Source organism: Phycodurus eques, chromosome 5 (assembly GCF_024500275.1).
Source record: "Phycodurus eques isolate BA_2022a chromosome 5, UOR_Pequ_1.1, whole genome shotgun sequence".
Taxonomy (NCBI): Eukaryota; Metazoa; Chordata; class Actinopteri; order Syngnathiformes; family Syngnathidae; genus Phycodurus; species Phycodurus eques.
Genome location: NC_084529.1, coordinates 3,112,458 through 3,119,525, shown reverse-complemented (window position 1 = coordinate 3,119,525; position 7,068 = coordinate 3,112,458).

Here is a 7,068-nt window from a genome sequence, read left to right as displayed (position 1 = left end):
CCCAACTCCACCCACTGTAGCGTTAGTAAATTATAGGCTCAAGTATCTAGTGATCCACGCCTCCGAGTATCAGTCAAAGTACAGGATAGTATAACACGGGCCATAAACACCAAATAACCGGGGTGAAAAGTTGAACTGCACACAAGGCCTTGTCAAATTTCATCACCTGTCGTCTTTTATGGCATTTATAGTCAGCCTTGCGTTGCGCTATAGCTTTGCTATAATTGGTAATTACCCCCCAATATCTTAATGCGAAGGGGGGAAAAAAAAGGACAAAGAGAGAGACATCTGCTGATTTTGTAATGTTTGCATCCGTGTTGGCTGCGGCAGACATCATGCACGCGAGCACGATAAAGTGTGTCAGAAATGTTCACGAGCACACACTCCAAATAGTCTGGCACGTCTGCGTCAGAGTTCTGAGGTTCTGGGATCGGATCTCGACTCGCCTCTCCTGCATGTAGCTGCGTTCCCAAAAACGTGCGTGCTCGGTTAATTGCCCAGTTCAAGCGTGACTAAGCCCTATAGAAAATATAAGAAATATCACAATACTTCGCAATCGTGTAGAACTGCACTGCAACACACTAAGGGGGACGATGAAGTTTAGATTTGGGTTAACTACCTTTTAGTAACAGTTCTTAGTAATGACGCGGTGCAGTTCGGGACAAGTGCCAAAGAAATTTGGTGCACGGCCTTCTATTATCACTGCAGCATGAGGTCGAGTGCAATAGTTTCATTGCAACTCCAACTATGCCTTGCATTCTAAATCTACAAATGTGTAAAATGACCTAGACAGAATTGTAGTTCAAAATGTAAACAAAGGTAATATTATTATTTTATGTTTTTGAAGGTTATCGTTGTCTAAAGTGTGCATAACTGTACAGATTAACTCCCTTCCACATTGACAAATGTGTAACCGCCCGCAATTGATCATACACTGTAGTCATCTGACATTCAAACCCATGGGGGAAATTGGCAAAAACTATTTATAACATGAATAAATGTTGTTTGGCGTTACATATTTCCCAAAGTGGCCGTAGCTTCCATTGGTTCTTGCACATGCATGCGCACATTTCTCCAACTTCCTCATGCCGCTGACCTGCAAGCAACCTCAGTTTACAAGCTCAAATTAAGATAAGCGCTGGTGGTCAGAAAGGCAAACAAAGAAACACGCTCGGAAGATTTTGTTATCGCCGTTAAAGAAATGTGGTGTCATGAAAATAATGTCTCCTGCACAATAACGCAGTACAATATATATATATATATATATATATATATATATATATATATGTAGTAGTCTTGATGTGCATAATGTGTTGTATATTGTAAACACAAACACAAAAGTCCTTAATGTGCTATTTAAAGAAGGATTTTATTTTCAAGAAAGTCCACCGCGTACAAGCTCAACCGGTTTTAAATTAGCTCGGTTCATAACAGAAAAGTCATGAATGAAAAAAGCATCGCGATGCTGATTTCGCAAACCGAACCGTGTCATCATTTACTGTGCAAGAACAGCAGGCGCTATGTATTTTCACATCCATTGCGCTGCAAACTACAACCACAATAATAAACATAAACGCCCAATGAAAACCTTTCTGACAGTGTCACGTGAAACTCAGTATTTGAAAAAAAAAAAAAAAATGTTCATATTGCGTGTCATTAAACTGTACGGGTGTACCCAATGAAGTGTCCAGTGTGTGTGGTTACAGTATTTAAACACACCTCGTAAAATAACTGGGGATTATTATTGGGCGAGTGTGTGTGCCGTCTGTCCGCCGGCCCAATGGCCCTCATTGCTTCAGTCTTCCTCCATTTGGCTCGACGGTTCTGAAACCAAATCTAAAGAAGAAGTAACCTTTAACAAAGCATCCCAACTAATTGGGGGTTAGCTTGTTTTTGAGCTACAACGTCCAATGATATATTTGTGGATGGATTGCTTTATTGAACGTACAAACGTGTCCAAACGTGAAACTCAGACAGGGACTCCAATAAATGACTTCAGAGAATAAATCCAAACAGGATGTTTACGAATGTACATGTCTTGCGTACCTGTATGCGCGCCTCGGTGAGGAGCAAACGTGAGGCGAGCCGCTCTCTGGTGTTGACGTCGGGGTAGGGAGTCTGCCGGAAGACCTTCTCCATCTCCCGCACCTGGGATGGCGTAAAGGTAACCCTGGTTTGCCTCTTTTTTCTCCCAACTATATATAAAAAAACAAAAACAAAAAAACAAAACGGATTTGTAGTAATGCCCTTAGTTTATGTTGTTATTTTGTTTTAAATAATGCTCACTCGTACAGTCCGCAGTGGATTTTGGCAACTCTTTGTGTTGTCTGATTTCTGGACTTTCTGTAGGGGAAACATATACAATTAATTCCAAAGATATAACCATACGTAGAGTGCAGCACGCAACGAATGTGCCCGAGAAGGGCATACCTGCACACACAAGCTGGTTTGAAATCCCGGTGTTCTCCTTGATAACAGACCAGTCGCGATGAACTTTTTCCTCTTCTCTGATGCAAGCGGGCTTTCTCAGGATCTCCTCGATAGAATGAGACAATTTTTTTGCATGCTTCCCGGTCAGACCGCTTCTCGATATCATCTCTATTCCACATTTGCAGCAAGAAAACTCTGCTCTGACTTCCTTTTCTGCTGTTTGGTGCTTATCTTGCAATCTGCTCCCTGAAAGGTGAAGAAATTCAGGATGGTCTCTCTCGCCCGGTGACCTGTGATCGACCTGCATCACATGATCATCATGGAGGAGGAGCGACGCCATGGAACGGCATACTTCTAAGAAAATTCTAATCAGCGTTGAAAAGTTTTCATGTCGATGTCCGCAAAGAGCGCGCGCACACGCACGCACACACACAAACACACGCACACACATCTTCTGATATTACACCGGTGCCTTATCACACATTTTTGCCACACATAATTGCCTTAGTCATTTTACATTTTTTTTTTTTTTTTTACCTTAAAAATGAATTTCAAAAAACAACAGATTTGACCAACAAAAAGAGTTCACTGACATTTATTCACCTTTTGGAGATTACTATCACCTGGATGACCGAGAATCTACACAGACATAAAGAAATTCAAGATTTTTTGTGAATATTTTATCAACATCGTGTCAGTAAGTTAAATTTTATTAGGCCCACGACAATCATTACATTTATTATATGATTAGGCGAGCAAAAATGCCATCGGTTAAAGTGATACTCTGTTGTCAAAGGCAGCTGCTTTAAAGCGGAGCTCCTTTTTTTGTCTTATCAAAGTATTTATTGGCGTGGTGATCTTTATGACCTTGGCCCTTCAATGGCCTCTCACACTTCAATTTACCTCTCAGGAATATTGGAATGGAAGATTAATACTGACCTCTTGTGTCGAATGCTGAAAAGTACCATATCTGAAAAGTATGCACCATCTATGGTGGTTTGGTCTTTGGGCCAAATTGAATGGTTTTAATTTAAATGTTTGTGTCTGTTATGCCTGTGAATATCGTCAGACATCCAGGTCTTTGAATTCTGATAGGGAATTGAATCGATCACAACTAGTCTGACAAGCATTGTCCTTGCTAGTCATTGAGCATGAACTGTTGAAAGTAGGAGAAACGAAACGTCTTCGAAAACAACCTGAACGGTCCCGTTGCAATCAAGTCGACGCTTTGAAAATTTGTGTCTGTTCTTTCGAGAAAAAAAAAACCTAAAAAAACAAAAAAAGGCTTTTTTTGTTCGATCCTCCACCAGAGTTGTCTTGAAAAATTATTGAATGACTTTACCAGTTTACCCATTAGGCTGAAGAGGATAAGGAGTTCAGAAAATAAATGTATATTACCGCATCGAGGTATGGAATGTGTCTACAACAGGGGTCACCAAAAATGGTGTCAAGGACGACATGAGCAGCCTGTTGTAAAAATACCTCACCAGTAAGAAGCGTATAGCTTTTTGTCTGTTGCTATTCAAAAAAAGAAATCAATAAATTTTAAAAAAAAGAAAAGAAAAATAGGGCTACTTGCCAATGAGCTGCATCTGATGCAAGAGCCTAGATTACACGAAAATGGTGTTTTTTAAATTCACTGCTAAAAGAAAAGTGGATAATGCATGCAGCGATAAAAAGAATGGATGAATGAATGAATGAATGCCAGCCAATGTTCATGTGCATGCGTCAGAATTACGTCACGATGACGTTTCACGAACGCTCCCACGTAAAGGGATCTATGGCTCAATTAAAAAAAAAAAAAAAAAAATTCTTTTAAGAGTTGTGTTCGCCCTGGTCTTGAATGAGAAAGAGGCTGCTGGTCTTGTAGACTTACACTGTGGCTTTGCTGTAAAAATTGGTCCAGTATTTAAGTATACTCCTGTAAAACGCAAAGCAAAAAAAAAAAAAAAAAAAAAATCAAAAAAAATGCAAACGCAAAAAAATACAGTACTACTGTAATTCTTCATTTTTACTGTAAACCGTGTTGCATCATGGGAAGGAGGACAGAAAATAGAGGGAAAAATGTACCGATAGCCCCCATTGCAATTTTTTCCTGCCAGCTAGCAAACTTCAACTCGACGTCTGCCACCTGAATGTAACGTGCCAATTGGGTGTCTGGAACCGATATAAGTCACATTTTTGTCTACCTAATGTCGTGTGGAAATGACAGCAGGCTTCTAATGAAGCTATTATAAACTGTCAAAACAATAAATCTGAGGGGAAAAGTGAAATTTGTTCTTGTTTTCACATCTATGTTTTATTTTTGCCTGTATTTATTTTTCTTTTCCATACCGCAATATACAGGGGGAGGAGAAAGTAAATGAACCCTTAGCAAGATGGGGCCTGATCTTCATTTAAAATCATAAAGAATAAACAGTCTGCTTAAACTCATGCCACACCAACAATTACAGTGGAACCTCGATTTACGAACGACCCGGTTTACAAATGATTTTTTAATTTTTATTTTTTTAAAGAAACATTCACTCAGATCGCATTCTATCTGTGGTTTACGAACAGTCGCAAAACATCATTGGCCCGGTAACACGTTGACTGGCCGTCATGAGGTTAACAGTAGGCGGTTGTTGTCCTTAGGGTACAGCGCAGTACATCATAGACCAACTGTCATCTCAACCCTTTGCAATGGCCGTCCAAAAATGTAATTTGTATACGTGTTAATAAACATGTTGACTGGCCTTATTTGGCATATTTTTCATGTTGCCGTTCGAACTGTTAGCTAAAATGAAGACATAGTCAGACACAAAAATTGTCTGACAGTCCCTCTGGCTAACAACAGTGCACTTTTAACATCATAGCCAGACAATGTCTATACTGTATGAATATATTGCATTTAATAGCTTCTTTCTCCTGGTTAATAAAGATAAAATAAATAAAAGTCATAAGGCCACCCCTGGCTTTGTTGGTTAATACCCTTTTCCACTAGCAGTTATTCAGACTAATATGAGTCAGCTGATTTCACAAAAAAAAAAAAAAAAAAAAAATCTGACTGAATAAACTGTAGAGGAGTACCACCGAGAAAGATCCCCATCACATTTTTGATGAAGATGTAGTTAAAGGTACAGATATAGGAATTGTGGGCAGATTAATCAATCAGTTGTTCAAAATTCTTTGTGTAGAATAGGTTTCGAAGCAGCTGAGGCAAAATTGATTGGGACCACTGGGCCGCAACTGGCAGAGGTGATGTTCGGCTGCACATATGCTGGTTTAAGAGGCAGAATCCCACCAGTGTGTAAGGAGAGTGTGAAGTTGAAATATTTTTGTCACATTTCACTGTGTGTGTGTGTTGGTGTGACCTTAATTGTTGATTTGGAGCAAAGATCAGGAATCCTGTGACTAGTGTGAGTTTTGACCCAACATGGACAAAAGAACATCTCTGGAACCTCTCACAGTAATTCATGGGATGTGGGATGTTATCAGAGGCTTTGACAAATAAAGCTATTTAATATAATTTGGGGAAAATACAGTTGTGGGGCAAATTAGAAAACTAAGTTAACATTCACTGTTTCTTTGCATCATGTGATAGTTTGGCGATATGTGTTAGGGAGACTTGACAAGCTGTTCTGTCAACTTCAGTGGAAGGCAAAGGGAAAACAACTGTGGAGGTAGAGTACGTGTTCGCAATTGATTTAAAATGACTGCGCCATTGCTGAAACACGAGAACAGTTTCATTTCTAAAAGACAAATCAATTCACTCTAGTGGGGCCCTTACAAACCGGTCTCATTGTATCAGGGAAATTAACGTGCAGTTGTCGTATAATTTGCAAGGTAACTTAAGTCTACGAATATCAATGCAGTTTTAAATATACTGTATGTATTATACCTAGACTGGATCACCAAGTCAAGTGTACTAGAATTACGAGGTCATTGTCACTGTCCAAGTAAAAATATTAGCTCACAATTTTGTGGCTTTTGTCTTTTGGTTGAAAGTCAACAAAAAATGGGAAGTACTGAGGTTAGTGGTTAGCATGTCTGCCTCACAGTTGAGAGGTTCTGGGTATGAATCTCAACTTTGTTTTCCATGTGTACACTGAAAAAAATAAACATTGGATGGAGTAAACACATTTCTTTAGGTGAAGCAAACCAATTACTTCAAGCTGTCCTCAAGCAAAAATAATTAAGTTGGCTTTATTATGAAATGCAAATAATCCTTTCAGTTGAAATTTTGATTCATGGAAGCAATTAGTGAATTTTGGAGCAAATTTGTTTTTTTAAATGTCTCAAATATAGATTTTAAGTTGTCCTACTTTATTGTGTTTTCCGTTTTCCTTATTAGGGTCACAGGTGTGCTTGGAGCCTCTCCCGGGCTGTGTTCAGGCAAGAGGTGGGGTCGACCCTTAACTGGATGCCAGCCAATCGCAGGGCACATACTGTATATACACAAACTCCCATTCGCACCTCAGGACAATTTAGAGTTTTCAACAAACCTAACAGGCATGTTTTGGTAATGCTTGAGGAAACCAGAGTACCTGAAGAAAACCCACGCACGCAATTAAGAGAGAACACGCAAAGTCCACACAGGTGGGCCGGAGCCTGGATTCTAACCAAGGATTTGTCCTCTCTCGACTGTTCTTCTCCTTC